At 36.6% G+C, this 18,552-nt stretch overlaps 2 long non-coding RNA genes across 3 annotated transcripts in view; one reads left to right on the top strand and one right to left on the bottom strand.

The window, feature by feature from the left end:
- LOC308352983 overlaps nt 1-13,784 on the top strand; it is a 74,850-nt gene extending 61,066 nt beyond the window's left edge. The window contains exons 2-3 of the long non-coding RNA XR_013967718.1: nt 10,201-10,260; nt 13,502-13,784. This is a non-coding gene — a long non-coding RNA (uncharacterized lncRNA). The remainder of the gene's footprint in view (nt 1-10,200; nt 10,261-13,501) is intronic.
- The window catches only part of LOC308352982, a 91,833-nt gene that overhangs the window by 49,244 nt on the left and 24,037 nt on the right, over nt 1-18,552 (bottom strand). The gene's annotated exons all lie outside the window — the stretch shown is intronic.

Raw genomic sequence — 18,552 nt, 5'->3', positions numbered from 1 at the left:
CTTTCGGCTCAGGTCAGGATCCCAGGGTCCTGGGATCAAGCCCCACATGGGGCTCTCTGCTCTGCTGAGAGCCTGCTTCCTCCCCTCTCTCCCTGCCTGCCTCTCTTGCCGACTTGTAATCTCTGTCTGCCAAATAAATAAATAAAATCTTTAAAAAAAAAAGTCTGTGGATATTCTTATGTTTACGTCTTCCACCTGAACATTATACACAGCTTTTCAGTTCCATAATAAATCAAGGTAAATATTTTATAGTATATTTTATTCATAGAAAACTATGAAGAGAAGTGATATGTTTACAATGTTCAGTAATGTGTACAAAAATCTGAATTTAAAATGGAGATATCATCACTTTTATTTATTTGGATCTTTCTCTAAAGTCTTAAACTCTCTCTCTCTAGCTATCTATATACATATCTATAGATTTCATTTATTCATGTATATAAGGATTGGAGATATATATCTCTATATCTTTATACTATCTGTTGATAGATACAACAAATGTGCAGAATCTATCCTTCTATATTTGTAGAAATAGACATTTCTATCAATATCACTAGACCTCTCTAGATACATACATATATACATACATACGTAGATTCTGAACATTTATTGCTTGGTCATTCCTAATTACCTTATTATTTGTGGCTGATTGCAAGTAAGATCCTTTGGTCCCACAAAATTCTATATTCCAGGAAGCAGACTGAGAAAGTTAATTGGTCTCAAAGGTAGAGCTCTGTTAATCTCTCCACCCATGCCCAAAGATGATAATATAAAAAGAAGAACATCACTGAGGGACCTCAAAAGTCAAGAACATGGAAACTATTTCAGGGAATGGAAGCAAGTGATAATAAAAGAGAATTTTCTACCTTCAGAATAGAATATTCTTGTAATAACCTAGAAGGATGTCAGAATTCCTTTGAACCAGGGCCTACAGAATCTCTCCCCCTCTTTTCTGAATTGAAACATTTCTCTGGTAATGTGATCCTTTCAGTAGTTTCATATCAGGAGCCATGAAGGACAGATAATTGCCATTTTGGTTCATGGATTTCCATATGAAGAGAAGATACATACAGAATTTTATCAAAGTGTAGTGAATGGATAGATCTCAGGAAGGAGGCACATGTAATGTAAATGGAGAGGACTTGGAATGGGGACAAGTATAATTTGCTGATAAAAAGAAAAGCCAACCATATATTTGTGAGTCTAAGGGTTGATTGTGACAATTGTTAGGGAAACTTTTAATAAATATCAGTGTTCTCATTTTGAGCACAAAGTAAGGTTAACTTGCTCTGAGGCCTGGCTCTATGACTTGTTTTAGCAAATGCAATGTGAGTGGAAGTAATGCATGTCACTTCTGGGTACAAGCTTTAAGAGTCAGTGTTTAGTTTTCCATGCTCCCTTTTCCTGGTTTTGCAATCAAGGAAGACAAAGGAGAAAAGGCAGTTCTATCAGCCTGAGCCACACAAGGCATAAAGATAAGCAGACCTGTGATAGACAAGTATTATGAACAGGAACTATACTTATTAGTTGGAAGCCACCGATATTGGATAATTGTTTTTTACCTCACATAATCTAGCTTATAAATATAATAAACAAGTCTTTCTTGTATCTTGATGCTTGTCATTAAAATTTTTCAGAAATATCCTCATCTGTGTCTTGAGAGGTCTCTTTTCTACGCATGGTTCAAATTCCCCATGTCTTAGAATTTTTGTTTTTTTTCTTATTTTTTAACTGAATAAAGGTCTGTAGATCTGAGCTTTGCCCATAGACATTATTTAAGGGTTGCCCCAGTACCCTTCATTTTCCACAGCCAGGTAAGTAGAATCAATTTGTCATGAGATCAAGAAATGTGGCCACTGTTTGTGTTAAACAGGCATTTTCTTAGTATGTGTGTCTTTACTTCTGAGGTGGGAGTTTATTTCCACTTCCCAATTTTCTCACTATCATGCTAAAACCACTTGTGCTTTTAAAGTCTGATGCCCTTGTGTGGTTCTTTTATTGACCCCAAACAAACAAACAACCCGCTATACATGAAATACTGCTCCCACGTATTTTGCTGCTCTCATGCCTACCTACCTGATTTGTAGGTTGGTTTCCTAGTATATGTATTAAAACAACACAGACCTTGCAGATTGGAAAGACTGAATAAAGTAACAAAGGTCTATAATGCCCATTTCACTGGTTCAACTTATTTTTCTCAAAACCTGTTACATTAAAAATTTCTACAGTTCAGTTTATTTTTCCAGTTTACTATCGGTAAAGTTATTTTACCAAACTTTCTTGGAGTCTTTTCCTTTTTGTTTCAAGACTAACCTGAACTATTCTGGGAATAAAACCATTAAAGAGTTAAATGCTATATTGTTCAGTCATTTTCAGTCAATCCTCTTGTTACCTTAATAACTAACTGAATATATTAACTGTCAAGATATTATTCTAGAAAAATGCTGACGTATATGAATGCACCAGATATTTATACCAAGATTCTGGAGTCCAGGATGAATAGAGCAGGTATCTGCCTCTGTTGAGAATTAAGCCTTAACAAGATTTATTCCTGTCTGGGTTCGTTACACATTGTACAAGGACATCCAAGGAAATGTCAAATGAGATCTTTTAGTTTTCATTGGGATAAAATTAGACTGGGTCTGATGAGCCAGAAGAGTGCGACTGAGGGCCATGGGCATAAGCTTCATGATGTGGCTGTGCCCACAGACTGATCCGCAGAGCCTTTCTCCTGGGACTCTAAAACCAGCTGCCACATTTACTACTCAGTTCCTGTGCTGTGTTCCATGTGACTTTCTGCTTATCCTGGCTTTGCTTCCAGTTCTTTTGCACTCAGCTGGTTATCTTGGCGCCCCTGCCCCCAACTTCCCCAATAATCTGATTCCCTGGCTCCCACTCACAGCCCCTCTATTGGAATACAACCTTAATTTGACACTATCCTGAACTTGGTCACCGGTTTCCTCCCTGAGAGAAAGGCCTTTTTCCCAGGCAACAGCAGCCAGAATCTTAACCCTGCTAACTCCAGTTGGCTGGATATTATTAATTGCTGGAGACTCACTCTTCCTTTCTCTCTTCCTTTCCCTCTCCCTCTGTCTTAACCTCCCTTGCCTTCAATAGTTACTGTACTCATTCCCATTCCTATTCAAATTAACTCTTTGAAGCATGGTTAACCCTTAGGAGGGAAGAGTTTTACCATTTGACCTACTATTACTCTTTTAAAATTTATTTTAAGATAGCATCCTCTCCATATGACTTTTCTTGGTAATATCTTGAAAAATGTGATAGTTCTTTTATCATTCACTTCAAGCCTTTTTTTTTTTTAAAGATTTTATTTATTTATTTGACAGAGGGAGAGAGATCACAAGTAGGCAGAGCAGCTGGCAGAGAGAGATGGGGAAGCAGGCTCCCCATTGAGCAGAGAGCCCCATGTGGGGCTTGATCCCAGGACCCCAAGATCATGACCTGAGCCTAAGGCAGAGGCTTAACCCACTGAGCCACCCAGGCGCCCCCAAACCATTTTTTTTTAAGATTTTATTTATTTATTTGACAGAGAAATCACAAGGAGGCAGAGAGGCAGGCAGAGGGAGAGGGGGAAGCAGGCTCCCTGAGGAGCAGAGAGCCTGATATGGGCCTCCATCCCAGGACCCCGGGATCGTAACCTGAGCCGAAGGCAGAGGCTTAACCCACTGAGTCGTCCAGGTGCCCAACTTCTAGCCATTTTCACCCTTCACAGGCTTACCCAGGTCACCTTTGACTCTGTCATCATTAAGTTACTACCATTCACATTTTAGCTCAGGGTTTCTCAACCTTGGCACTAATGACACTTTGGGCTCAATGATCTTTGTTGTAAGGGACTATCCTGTGCACTATAGACTAGTTAGCAGCATCTGGTCCTCTAACAACTACATATCAATGACAATGCTTCCCCCACCCCACTCTGGACAATTAAAAATGTCTCCAGACCTTGCCAAGAATCCCAGAAGAGGTGAGTGAAGAGCAAACTTACTTCCAGTTAAAAATTATTGCAGCTGATGGACTCTATTTGATATACCTAGAGAAAATAATTTAGATGGCCATGGATTGACTTCAAGAGGCTTCTCCAAGCCTTAATTGGCTTTTTGAAATTCTTATTTTCTGATTACCAGATGTGAAGATTTTGGTTACCAAGTTAGATACAGGATTTCTCTACATATGCCTACAAATGGACAGGTAGAAATTTAAATATTTTTACACACATCCACCAGGATCAATCCCACAGGTTAACCTCTATTCTCCAGCCAATTATTGACCTAAGTTTATCCTCTCCTGCTCCTCTAAGTGCTCTCTGCCACATTTCAAATTACAGAGTTGTTTTTGACTATAGGAAAATGTTTGCAGTCATGAAGTAAATCCTACCATATGTTTTCTTTATAATAGGAAAATGGATACTTGTCTATTTTAAAAGCAAATTTTCAGACAAATTGATGGTGAGCACATGTCAAAATTTTATTTCAAACTTGTCTGCAAGGGAGAAGACATAAATTTCTCTTTGGATTTTATAGGAAACTAAATATGGACAGAAAATATTGTTAGCTAGGTATAAGAAAGAAATATCTAGTTAAAAGTCATTTGGCTTACTAAGAGAATGATGATTAGCTGGATGAGGAAAATTTAACTTACCAGAAGAAACTTAAACTTATCAAAATCAGAAATGCTAAATATTTTCTAGAAGAGTCTATTAATAATATTGTAAAACAGAGTTCTTCTTCTAACATCATTTTCTGAGGCTTAAAAGAATGTTTTTTCTTCACACTTACCAACTTCTAAGAAATGAGTATATATGGGGTAAGGAAGAGATGGGAATGAGATATTAACACAGGACTGTGTCCTTTTGCTGGAAGTATATTTCCAGAAGACATAATTCCTAAACTTCCTTACTTATCCATAGATCTATCTCTTTCCCCACTAGAGCATCTTCTTTGGACTTCCACTATGTGATTTTCCACTCAGTTTTTTTTTAAATAGATTTTATTTATTTATTTGACAGACAGAGATCACAAGTAGGCAGAGAGGCAGACAGAGAGAGAGGAAGGGAAATGGGCTCCCCGCTGAGCAGAGAGCCCAATGTGGGGCTCGAACCCAGGACTCTGGGATCATGACCCGAGCCAAACGCAGAGGCTTTAACCCATTGAGCCACCCAGGTGCCCCTCCACTCAGTTTTTTAAACATCTCCAGCTTTAGTATTTAATTTTGTTTCAGGATTTCTCCTTCCCCTTCATCAAAATGCTCTTTAAGCCTGAGTAGTTGACGATAAGTCTCCAGGTCCTACAGCAGGAAAATCTATTTGAGGCCTTGATGCCCACAGTGTAGTTTCTCATGAGGTATTCCCCCTGGTAGATAACCCATTGAGACAACTCAGTGTGGACGTTTTTTTCTCAGAAACACAAAAATATACACACACGTGTGCACATGCTCCTTGAAGAACAAAGTTCAATTTGTAGAGACTATACCATTTTTTCCTCACTGCTTTATTATCAACAATATAAGTACACTCTGCATTACAGTACCTTTTCATTTCCACCTCATTTCCTTCAAATTTTACTCTTTTAGAACTAGAAATAAGAATTAGACACATTACCGAGTGATATCCTCCTCTCATAACTACCCAAAGACTGCGAACACTTGGGTATTATCACTATCGTGGCTTACTTGAGTTCTTAGGCAAGGCAATGATTGTGATATAATGTTGAACATTATATAATATATATGTGATATAGTGTTGAACATTAAGGCCCGATGTTATGTGTTGCCTCAACATCTGGGAGAAACCAGAGAGCGTTAAACAGCCTAGCTCCAAGTTCTCCTCCCCAGTCTGCTCCCATAGCTGAAGTCCCCTCGCCAAGAAATACTCTTTATTAAAAGGAAAAGGTGCAATTTCTGCTTATCCCTGATATGTGGTCCTTGGTCCTTTAGGTCCTTGGCAGTCCACAGGATTATCCAAACAAGTCAGTCATACCCTCCCATGGGAAGGAGAGGGCACTCCAAACTCATGATCCTGCAAACAAAGCCTTCCTACCAAAGGCCTCTTTCTCATGCCAGCATTCAACTCCTGTATGATCCTGCAGCCATATCCTCCCGCCCTGTGCTATGGGTCTAGGCAACTAATAAACAGCTGTTCATCTCATCTGCTCAGTGTCAGATGTTGTGTGATCAGCCATTCCCGTAACTCTAGGGTGGAATCCGTCCCTCATCAATTGGGTGAATAGGAGGCCTTCAAACAATTGTGACCTTTATCTTTGCATTAATGATGGTGGGAGAAGAGGGCTTTTATTCTAAGAGAGTTTTAAAACTTCAGTGTAGTGTACACAGTGAGATGTACAAACACTAAGTATACAGCTCAATGAATTTTTATATGAGCTCTCTGGTATTTGAGTTTATTTTTCAAACACTTCTAAATTAATCATTTTATTATGGTTACTTTTTCATTATATTATATTTAATATATATTTATATTTAATTATATTATATTTATCCCCATATATATCTATCTCCTAGTCCTATACTGATTCTTCAATTCCATTTTTTTTCTTTTTTTTTAAGTAAGCCTATGCCCAACATAAGACCCAAGCTCATGACCCCAAGATCAAGAGTCTCATGCTCTATCCATTGAGTCAGCCAGGCACCCCACTATTTCTTTTCTTTAAGTTCCATTGTCTTCCTGAAGCACATTCTTTACTAGTTCTTTCGTTGATGCCCTTTATATCCAAAGCTCTCTTATTATGCTTCCTGAAAAGGCTTTATTTTGTTTTTATTTTTGAATGATGTAGCTAGTTATAGAATTTAAGGCTTTAATTTAGGTTTTTAGTATTTAAAAGATATTCCATTTTATGCTGGCCTCTATTACTGTTGTTGTCAAATCTCTTGTCAGTCTAAACGGGGTAACTTTGTAGGTAATGGTTCTTTTTTTGGATGATATTGAATTTTCTCTCTTTATCTTCTGTTTTATGTTCTATGCTATAAAATGCAGGTGTGTAAATCATGAATGTATTATGTTTTTATTTAGTGATTTATTTTTTAATTGAATTATAGCACATTCAGTCAATTGTACATTTTGACTGGAAATCTCAGGAAATTTAAAGTCTGTATATATCCTTTGGTAACCACTACCCCAATTAAGATCTAAAACATTTCCCTCCCCTTAAGAAGTTCACTCATGCAGCTTTCTTGTCAATATCATGCAGAGGTCACCAGTAATCTGATTTCTAGCGTCATAGCTCTATTGTTGCTTGGTTGTAAACTTCCCACAGATGGACTTGTACAGTGGGCACACTTGTAATATACAGCTGTTAATTTTTGAAAAATTATTCTTAGTTCTTTTTTCAGTTTTGTGTTTCATATATTTACAATTGCAGAATATAGGTGATAAATAATTTAAAAGTGTACAGTAAGATATCCTTTAATTTAGAGGTGCTGACAAATTTTGTCTGCAAAGGATAAATAATATTTTAGGCTTAGTGGGCACGTTTTCTCTGTTTCATGTTCTCTTTCTCTCTCTTTTTCACAACCATTTTAAAAATGTAAATACTACTCTCAGCTCAAGAGGTCTGTGCTATAGGCTTTGTCAATTTCTGCTTTAAAATGCTATTTATTTATCTTTTTTCCCAAAGGACTATCATCTGTTTTCTCTAATCTAATTAAAAATTGTCCTGGTATCATCCCAAATACAAACTTATGAAGAGTATATAAAATGTACACTCCTGCTTCCCAGGTTTAACTCATCGAAAATTTTATAAGCCAATCCACTAGGGAAAAGGTCCCTAACTTCTAAGAAAAAATTAGTCTTCTCTAGTAAGATTTGTGAAATAGCATGTAGTCAGAAAACAGAAAAGAATAGATTCAAATTCCCATCAATCATTGAAATTGGTTTAAAAGGAATTAGGGTGTTTAATATATTAATTCTGTCAACGAGTCCCTCTCCTTCTTATTTTATCTGTCTTTTGGAATGATCCTCTACCATTGCCTTGGCCTCCGATTGAAAGAAATCTTTACGATGTCTTCCAGTAGTCATACTGGCAGGAAGACTAGTCCAAAACTTGAGCAAGGAGCGTATTTCAAGTGGAGTTACGTCTGCAAAAAGCACTGGTCAGTACAGGTAACCAGGTAATGCTTTCCCATCACAGCTGCGAAAGCCTGGGAGTAACTGGTCCTATCAGTGCATACCATCTCTCTTGCTCTACTGGGTGTTTGATCTTATCTCTTGGAGATTAGGGCCAGCTAATGTGCTAATTGTGACCTTATGTAACAACTTTAGTAACCCAGGAAAATATAAAGTTTCCTAATAAAAGATGATTCAGTCTTCCTCAGCCAGGCCAAGGGGTTTTATTATTTTGGAATCATCTCTATCTTTGGAAAACCCTAAATCACATTTAAGAGACACATTTATGTTCAGAGTAAGCGTTGCTGGAACCCTTGGCAATAAGCTAATAGAACTGAAACACAGTAATAGTCTAGTTTTTCGGGGCACTTTTTTCTTCTCTTTTCTCTCTCTCTCTCCCTTTTTTTCCAGCTCTGTTTCATAATTAAAAGATCCTTGGGTTTGATTGCCAGTGGGAGGCTGTGCCAGCCACTCTTTTGGCGAGGCCTGGTTTTCCAGAAATGCACATGTCTTGTTTTGCACGCACTGGTTCAAGAATCAGATAATCATGTGCTGAAGAGTGACGCCTGTCATTTAAACTACGAGTACAGGATCCAGCCTGCCAAAGGACCATTAAAATGAATATATGAGAGCGAGAGAATGTTGGGAATCCTACTGAGAGTCCTGACCAACAGCAAAATTTTAATGAACTGAACTCAAGTTATAGTTTGATAGGATCACATCTGGAAATCTGCTTATAAACTTTAAGATCTACCAACGAGCCGGAACCCCCTGAACTTTAACTGAGCTCAACTTGTACACAAGAGCTTCTCTCCCGGCTGGAACTTCGCCTTTAGTCGTGATTATGCTTTTGAAACATAAAGACTTCTGTACTTTACTGCATTGTTTGACATTAAATATTTTTTCATCTCTGCTATTTATTGGTCCACAGGGAGAGAGAGAGGGTGTTAGATATGAAACAAGGATAACACATCTTTAAGCTTCTTTTCGAATACCATCTTGCAACATGGCTGATTACATAAATTTGAAACAAATACCATCCTAGAGCATTTTGTAGAGCAGATCCTGTTTGTACATTTAGAAACAAATATGTAAAAATATGTGCCTATGCAAGCTACATGGTTTCTTTTCACTCTGTGCATGTTTTGTCCTTTTCATAATGTGTATGTTTTGTTTTACAAATAAAACATACGAAGATGCTATCCAACAATTGAAGTAGAAAGCATATTTTTTTTTCCCCTTTTGAGATGACTAGGTCTCCAGGTGGGAAAATAGTGAAAAGTTAGCCGTGGCTTTCAAAGGATCTACTGTAGGCTCTAAAGGCATCAAGTTTGATGATCCATATTGAAAGAGTCACAAAATCATAATTTAATTACCCTAAAGACATTATACCTTCTCAGCCTTAGGAAAATTAAACACTTTTCTATCTGCATTTTCTCCTTTCATGTGCAAAACACATCCGATAAAAGAAAAAAGATGAACTAACTAAAAAATAAAACACTTAAGGCCAGGAAATGAGAGGGGTGGGGGAGAAAATCCAAAAATGATTTCTTCCACTGACTAATGTCATCTACATCTAACTTAAAGACCAAAACTTGCCCATCTTGAGTATACCCCCTGAAGAGCATGTTCTCTCTAATACTGGATTTTCTCTCTAATGTACAACAGGAAAAGCAAAAAAACTCTGCACAGGCCCAGTGAATCATTTAGTTAATCCTGCTTGTAACGAATTTCTTGGTTCTGTGCTATTCCTAGAGCCTGTGCTGAAAAGAAAGTACAACAACAGAGATGCCCCAATCACTGGGTATTCATGTTTTCCATTTCTCTATCCAAACTTCACTCTAGCAGCTTTGCTGCAAGAAAGAAAAGTCTGATACAATACAGAATAAGATTAGGCAGCCCCACACTGAAGTAACCTCTTCACGTAAGTGTCTCTGGGACCTGCAAAATACTTTAATGCAAATAGGAAACAACTATAAACACATGCACCCCGTTAAAATAAAACTTAATTGCACTACACGTCTTTATGAGTAATCGCCTTCATAATCGTCGCTATTCTGTTTCAGGTTTCTCTGAGTGATCCTTTATGCATATTTTTTCACGCAATCCTCACGCAACTCCAGAAGGTGAGTATTCTTATTTTCACTTTGTAAATATGAGCAGAAGCTCAGGAAGGTCAAGTGACTTGTCCAAAGCCCCACAGCTGGTCATTGGCGGAACTCCCGCTACTGTTGGAATTCTCTAAGCAAGAAATTAAATCTCGCAAGGTTACCTGAGTGGCCTCTGTTAGCATGATTAGTTAGCAGAAGAACCGAAAATAGCATGCTGGCCCTTTGAGGTTCTGCCCAGAGTCCCTTCTAACAGTTCACACTTTTTCTATCCACCTTTCTACTTCAGCCTATAAAATACGCGGTCCTGGAAACTAGATGCAAAAGGTAAAATTTCTGAAGTTCTGAGTCTCAACTTATCAATCTTTCAGTAATCCAGAAATTATTAGTTATGAACTATAATTCAAATGCTTCTTAAATTTCATTACAGGTGTGCTTCACTTGAATAATCTTATTCAGGGGCTAATCTATAGGAGTCTGTACATTTTTCTTTTCTAATTTCATGAATAACATTGATTTTTAAATGGAAAAGGTATTTTTTTCTTCCTCCTTTTGGACAGTGACCTCCTGTAGTTAAACATAAGCAAATAAACTATTTGTACTCCTGCAACCTGGATATAATATGCAGCCTAATTAAATCCACACACCAGTCAAATGGCTCAAAGCTGGGCTCCCTCCACCATGGCCAGAGCCACCTCCGGAACACAGAACACGTACCATTTCCAGAGTACATCAACCAGAGAAAAAAAGGCACGCTTCCCATCCCAAAGAGGAAGAATAAAATTCTTGCCCTTTGGGAAGCCTATAGCCCAGTCATCCACTCTAAAGAAATCACAAGCTTTCCACTGCAAACTCATAGTCTGAGGGCAGATTTGCTTGATTTTCAGTTTTAGTCATACTTCTTTTTATTTATTTATTTATTTTAGTTTTAGTTATACTTTAGTATTCTTTTGCTAAATATTAATGTCACATTAAGGATGATCATTTTTATATATACGCACTGCTGGTGGAATTGTGGGAAACACGGCTGTGTATTTTCAACGTCTGTTCTTCTGACACAGATTCTGGATTCTCAACAAGCCCGAGTTTGGAAAGGTTTTGAAAAGAACATCTTGGTTTTGAAAAGTACAGGGTAGCAAACTTCGCCTAACCGACCCAGGAATTCAGGGTTTGGGATTTAGTTTCTCTCAAAGGTTCCACTTCAAGTAATTCATTCCAAAATGAGCAATGCTAAGCACTCCCATGCAGCAGAACCCAAATTAAGAACAGACCAAGTCTCAGCCAAAGAGTGGAGAAAGAATAGGACTAATAATTAGGGCAGATGGAAGATCAGTGTTTTGTGAGAAGAGCCACGTCAACAATTACCTGTCGCCATCAGTGACCATGGAGGGCCCGTTATTGGGAGGCACTGGGTTTATTCAAAGCGCTAAATGGAAGAGAGAGTTACTGACCTATCTCTCTTCCTCTTCTTGACTGAGCTGGGTCCTTTTTTTTCCTACACCTGCTCTTTCTTATTTAGGTTTCTAAGGTTTTCATTGAAACTTTGGAATGTCTCTGAGAACTTTGAGGATTCTGGTGACAAAATGCAAGCTAATCACCAAAACTGCAAAAAACACCATCATGAATCATACTTTTCTTGTATTATTTTACCAGGGTGTTTTTATATTTAGTTAATTTTCTCCTGAAAAATAAACTTTGGAATGAATTATCCCATTTGGGCCAAATTCATAGCACCCCTGGAAGGAACTTACATCTTCAATTGTATTGGTGATTAATCAAGATTTCCTTACAGTGCTGACTATGCTGAATGAAGTTACACTTCCCTACTCATTCTAATTATATTGACATGCTTGTAGAAAGCCTTCATAAACCACGTAGTTTTATATCTTTCACTTTATTATCACCATTTTCCAGGTGAAAAAACTTAAGGTCAGAGAAGCACAGATTTGCCAAAAACTATGTAACTAAGAAGTAGTAAAACCTAAAAGGAGATTTTATCTGATTTTTAAGTCGACTGCTCTTTCTGTGTACATGGCTTTAGGATACAGTGTGAAAATTGATTATATTAATTCCATCATGCTTGTAAAAATTCAAAATTCAAACTTGTTCTTATTTACTCAGTCCAGGGTCAGGGCTTAGTTTCCTACATAAAGAAGCAATTAGTCTGAGAGTAAATTTCTGAACAGAAACTTAATCAATTTGCTGTACTTCCTTATTATTGACATTGCCTGACTTCTTAACCCTGTTCCTCGCCAGGATGTAATCAATCACAAACAGAATATTCTTCAGTTACCCTAGGAAAAGGTAGAAAGAAAAGATACTTGTAGGAGTGAATTAAATATTAACTGTGTCAGATCCACTCCCTAAAGTGAGTGAACAGTGACTTTAATATCATCAAAATAGAGCATGGACAACTGTTATCTGCATTTGAGAAAACCTCAGACGCATGATTCAAAGGATAGATTGAATATTTGTATATTTAGTAAATGAAAGAGAGACATATATTATCTAGTATATTCACAGCCCTCTATTAAGCACCAGAGAAACAAAATCAGTGATAAAATATGGCCTGGAAATAAAAAAGCTAGTGATAAAGTTGACAAAATGTGTGTGTGTGTGTGTGTGTGTGTGTCTGTGTAAAATATAAGGAACATATAAATCATGTGCCCACATAAAATTATAAGCAATAATTTCAGGTATTATAAAAGTACAGTGATATATCATGTAAGTTTTCTGACAGAATTAAAATAATCTGGACAATCTACTTGGTTCATCTCATTTTAGTTTGCTTAATCAAATTATTATCTATAATTAGTAATGTAGTACTTCTTTTTTTTTTAAGATTTTATTTATTTATTTGACAGAGATCACAAGCAGGCTCCCTGCTGAGCAGAGAGCCTGATGCAGGGCTCGATCCCAGGACCCAGGACCCTGGGATCATGACCTGAGCCAAAGGCAGAGGCTTTGATCCACTGAGCCACTCAGGCGCTCCAGTAAAGTAGTACTTCTTGCTGTCCAATATATATGGCCAGCTGCCTACTGGACAGATCTATTTTGCCACCACATAGGAAACTCAGGCTTAATGGGTACAAAACTGAGCTGGTAGATTTGCCCTCCAAAGCTATGCCTTCCTGTCCTCTCTTTCCTTTATCACAGAACTACACCACAATCTATTGAATTGCTCAAGGTATTGCCCTAGTTATTAGCCTGATTTATTGAAGATTTTAACACCTTAATGACATTTTTATCTTCCATCCAGCTTCCTGACATTATCGGAATCAACTAAATGCCCGCCTATTTCCATGGTCATATTCTGGACATTGTCATCAACCGTACTTGCTCCACCCTGAAAATCATTAACCCAACATGCAGCTGTCCCATCCTTGTATCGTCTTCCTGCAAAATTTTATCTCTTGGTGTCTCCAGTTCATCAACTCAACCATTTCCCTTCTATCTGTCTGCCCCCTCCTCTCCTCACTTCCCATGTTATTGAGCTCACTTCCTATGAAATGTCCATAAAATCACTCATACATATATTCTTTACTCTCTTGTCCTTTCTTTTTGTTGTACTCCTTGGGGAAAATTTAGTGCTGGTTGAACCAAGCTCTTAGATATCCTTACATCTGCACCCTAAGACCGAGTGTTGTTAGAAAAAAGTATCATGTAACATGCCGGATTGATATCATTCATAAATTCCTGGCCACCAGCCTGAATTCAACACTCAAGATTGCAATTCAACACTAAGCAAGGTTACAATTTTCCATTGATATGATCTTATTTCCATTCTCATAGCTTTTCACTTTCTTCAAACCTCCCTATACTTTTCACTCATCCAGATCATAGCTCCCCTAAAACAGCCCAAAAGTCCTTCTACCTTGTTCTCTGAAGTTGCTCAGGTTTCTGTTCTTTTGTAGATTTGATTCTTTATTTTTTTTTTCAGGTTGAATAGGTTATATTTTTAAAAAATCATCAGCTTCTATTTAATCAGTGGACTCCAGTATGGAAAGTTATAACTACCAATAGGTATGTTTCAAGTGACATCTGTAGAATTGATTGACTGAGACAGAGATAGAAAACAGTGAATACTCTAGTATGCTATGACTGGGGATTTGGTGGTTCTTGTAACATCGTAGTGAAATGTCTGGTTCAACAGTCACTTATTTTTTTGCTCACTGACACTAGAACATTAGGCAACTTGAAAAACATTTTCAGAAAATTGGAAATGATTTATTTTTGTGCCATTTAACAAACTCCCTTAGTCTGCTATCTTCACTAAATATGTTTACATCTATCAACTATATATGTCTTGAATTCTGTGCATTAAAAAAAAAAATACCTAAATAATAATATAGGTAAATGATGGAACACAAAATAAAAATGGGACACAAAAATATCCTGGTCCTAATCCTTAGAATTTGTGAATGTTGCCTTATATGGCAAAGGGAACTTTGCAAGTATCATCATGTCAAGAATCTTGAGGTGGGAGATGATCTGGAATATCACCTGGAATATCCGGGTGAAGCCTGAATGTATTCCCCAGTGTTTTTATAAGAAGAAAGCAGTGGAATGGTTGACTGCAGACAAAGGCAGAGCAGCAATGGAAGCAGGGGGATTTAAGGTAATGTAATGCCATTGAGTGGGTCATGAGCCAAAGAATACAGGTGGCTTGCAGAGCTAAAAAAGGCAAGAAAGTGGATGCCGCCCTAGAGATTCCAGAAGGAACCAACCCTACCAACACCTTGATTTTAGCCACATATGACTCATTTCAGCTTCTGACCTCCAGAAGTGTAAGGAAATAAATTCGTGTTGTTTTAAGCCACTAAAAATGTAGTAAATTGTTACAGCAGTCACAAGAAACTAATATATGTATTGCCTCTGTCTTCTATACTTCCTTTTTCACTCATGAATATATTTTTCAAATATCTCTATGTTGAACATACACATACCTAATTTATTCATTTTTTAACTGTCACCCAATACTGTAAAATATAAATAATTGCGATATATTTGTTTCCCTAATGAGAGATAGATTGGTTTCAAGTTTTTATTATTACCATATTTCCAGGAACATTCTTGTTTATGTCCTCAGATACTATAAGAAATAGAAATGGTTATATTTAGAAATGGATAATGCTAGGTTGTATTAGTTTTCCAAAGTACCACAAACATAGTGGCTAAAAATAATGCATTTTTTTTTTTACTTAAACGTTTAAGAAGTCAGAAGTCTGAAATGAAATGGACTAAAATCAAGGTGTTGGTAGGGCTTCATGCCTTTTGGAGGTAAGCCTCCAGGGAAGACCATTTTCTTACCTTTCCAGCTTTTTTTTTTTTTTAAAGATTGATGTATTTATTTTGGAGAGTGAGACCAAGCAGAGGGAGGAGCAGAAGGAGGAGAAAGAGAATCTCAAGAAGACTCCACACTGAGTGTGGAGCCTAGTGTTGGGCTCAATCCCAGGACCCTGAGATCACGAGCTAAACTGAAATTAAGACCCCACCACTTAACTGACTAAGCCACCCAGGTGCCCCATTTCTAGCTAAAAAAAAAAAAAGAAAGAGAGAAAAAAAAAAAGAAAAGGGGTGTGTGTGTGTGGGAGGTAATAGTTAACACACAATGTCACATTAGTTTCAAGTCTACAACATAGTGATTCAACTTCTCTATATTTTATGCTGTGTTCACCGCCAGTATAGCTACCATCTATCACCATACAATGCTATCAGAGTATCATTGACTATATTCTCTGTATCTATTCATTCTGTAACTGGAAGCCTATATCCCTTCACCCGTTCTGCCCATCCTCCTCCCACCCCCTTTCCCTCTGACAACCATCAGTTTGTCCTCTGTTACTTATAGGGCTGATTCTTGCAGGGGTTTTTGTTTGTTTGTTTGTTTATTCATCTGTTTGGGGGCGTTTTTTGGTTTTTCTTTTTCTTTTTTGTTGTTGTTTTTGTTTTTGTTCTTAGATTCCACCTATGAATGAAATCATAAGATATTTCTTCTTCTCAGTCTGACTTACTTTACTTAGCATGATACCTTCTAGGACCATTTCTAGCTTTTGGAGGCAGCCCACGTTTTTGGCTTGTAACCCCTTGCCATCTTTAATTAAGGCCAGCAAGTGAATCAGTAGACCTCTGCATCCATCAGCACATCTTCTGACTCTTCTGCCTCCCTCTTTCATCCTCAAAAGCCCTTGGGATTACATTGGGTCCAAGTGGATAATCAAGGTTAGTCTCCCCATATCCAGATTCTTAATCACATCTTCAGGGTCTCTTTTGGCATGTAATGTAACATACTTACAGATTTTAAGGACTAGGACATGGATGTCTTTGGGGTACCATTATTATGCCTCCCTTATAGGTCATAAACATATGTAGTTATTCAACTTTATTAGCTATTGCTAACTCTTTACAAATAAGTATTCTCACATTAAAAATAGATGAGTTTCACTCTTTCCAAACACTTTGTGTTAACAAAATTTATAATTTTGACCAGCTGACACACACATGAATTATTATTTTTATTTGCATTTTTTTCTGACTGCTAGTGAGGCTTTTTATCTCTTCATATTTTGATTACACACACCAATTTAACTTTCTTTATTTCCTTTCATATTCTTTTCCCTTTTGGTAAGTAGTCTATCTTTTTTATATTGATTTTAGGATCTCTTAAAAATATAATTTATAAATGAATCCTTTGTCAGTTATAAACTTGAAAATATTTCTTTCCCATTGCAGCTGATACTTTCACTTTTACTGTACATTTAATCTTACTGCTTTTACTAAGGCACTCATTTAAATTTTTTTCTTGAGGTTTGCTTTATTTTGTTTAACATATGTCCAAGATATTTTTCCACATATTATTCTAGTATGTTTACCATTTTCCCTCTCAAATTTTAGTGCTTTACCTACCTGAAAATATTTTATATGATATGAAATAGAAATAGCTTGTTTTATTTTTATGGTCATATAGCAAATACTCATATTTTCCTGATGTATTTTGTTCATGTACATTTATTGTGATAATTAAGATCTAGCATGTAATTTTAAGTATAAAATTTGATGATTTTTAAATATGCATCTTATGAGTTGTAGTTACTCATAAGATTTGGGACATTTCCAGAATCCCAGGAGACTCCCTCTTGCCTTTTCTAAATCTATACTTCCCTTTAGTGCTAACCACTAATCTGATGTCTATAATCATCAATTAGTTTTATATAAAGAGAACCATACAACATATACTCTTATGTATCTGGCTCCTTTTGTTCAACATAATGCCTGTCAGATTTATCCATGTTGTGACATGTGCTAAAAGTTTTCCTTTTATTTCATTATATGACTATATCACAATTTTTCTGTGCTCTTTATTTTTTTATTTTTTTAAAAATAATCTCTCCTCTCAACGTGGGGTTTGAATTCACAACCCCAAGATAATGTACTGAATGAGCCCACCAGGCACCCCTAACGGTTCTCTTTTTGTTGAGAATTTTAGCTCTTTCCAGTTTGGGGCCATTTTGAATCAAATTTCTATGAACAATAGTGGACTTTTAAAAATTTCTTCTTTCTGTTGGGAATGTATTTAAGAATGGAGTTGCTTAGTCATATAGAAAATATATTATTACATTCAATAGGAGCTTCAAACTTTCCAGAGTATTTGTATCATTTTACTTTATCAATATAGGAGAGTTCCAGTTAATTCACATCTTACCAATACTTTCACATTTTAACTGTTCTGGCTAATAGGTAGGTTATGTCATTGTGATTTTATTTTGCCTCTCTTTGAGGAATAATGATATAAAGTACATTTTATTAATCTTTTTTAGCCATTTGGATATCGTCTTTTGTGAAGTGCCTGTTCAAGTCCTTTTCCTTTTAAAAATTTAGTTGTTTTTGCTTTTCTTATAGATTTATGGAAGTTATATAGTTTGGAGACAAGTCCTTTACTAATACCTCTTCCAGTCTGGATTTCCTTTTACTTTCTCATTGGACTCTTTTGATGACAGAAGTTTCAAATATTTTTAAATTTACTTTATCAATTTTAAAAATAGAGAGTTTTTTTGTGCGGCATTTCAAAATAATGGTTATCTGAGTTTATGAAAGCATTTTCTGATGTTTTCTTTTGAAAGTTTTTGCTTGTACATTTATGTCTGTGGCTTGAAATGACTTTTGTGAAGAGTTGTGAAGAAGAAATTAAGATTTTTCCCTCCATATGGATTCCTATACTTCTACATTATTTGTTGAAATGACCAATCTTTCTTTAATAAATTCCATTAGTTCCTTTCTCATGTATCAAGTTGCCATTTAATCGTAGGCCTA

Source organism: Martes martes (assembly GCF_963455335.1).
Source record: "Martes martes genome assembly, chromosome: 12".
NCBI lineage: Eukaryota > Metazoa > Chordata > Mammalia > Carnivora > Mustelidae > Martes > Martes martes.
The sequence above is the reverse complement of the archived record's forward strand: the minus strand, read 5'-3'. Positions and strand labels throughout refer to the sequence as shown.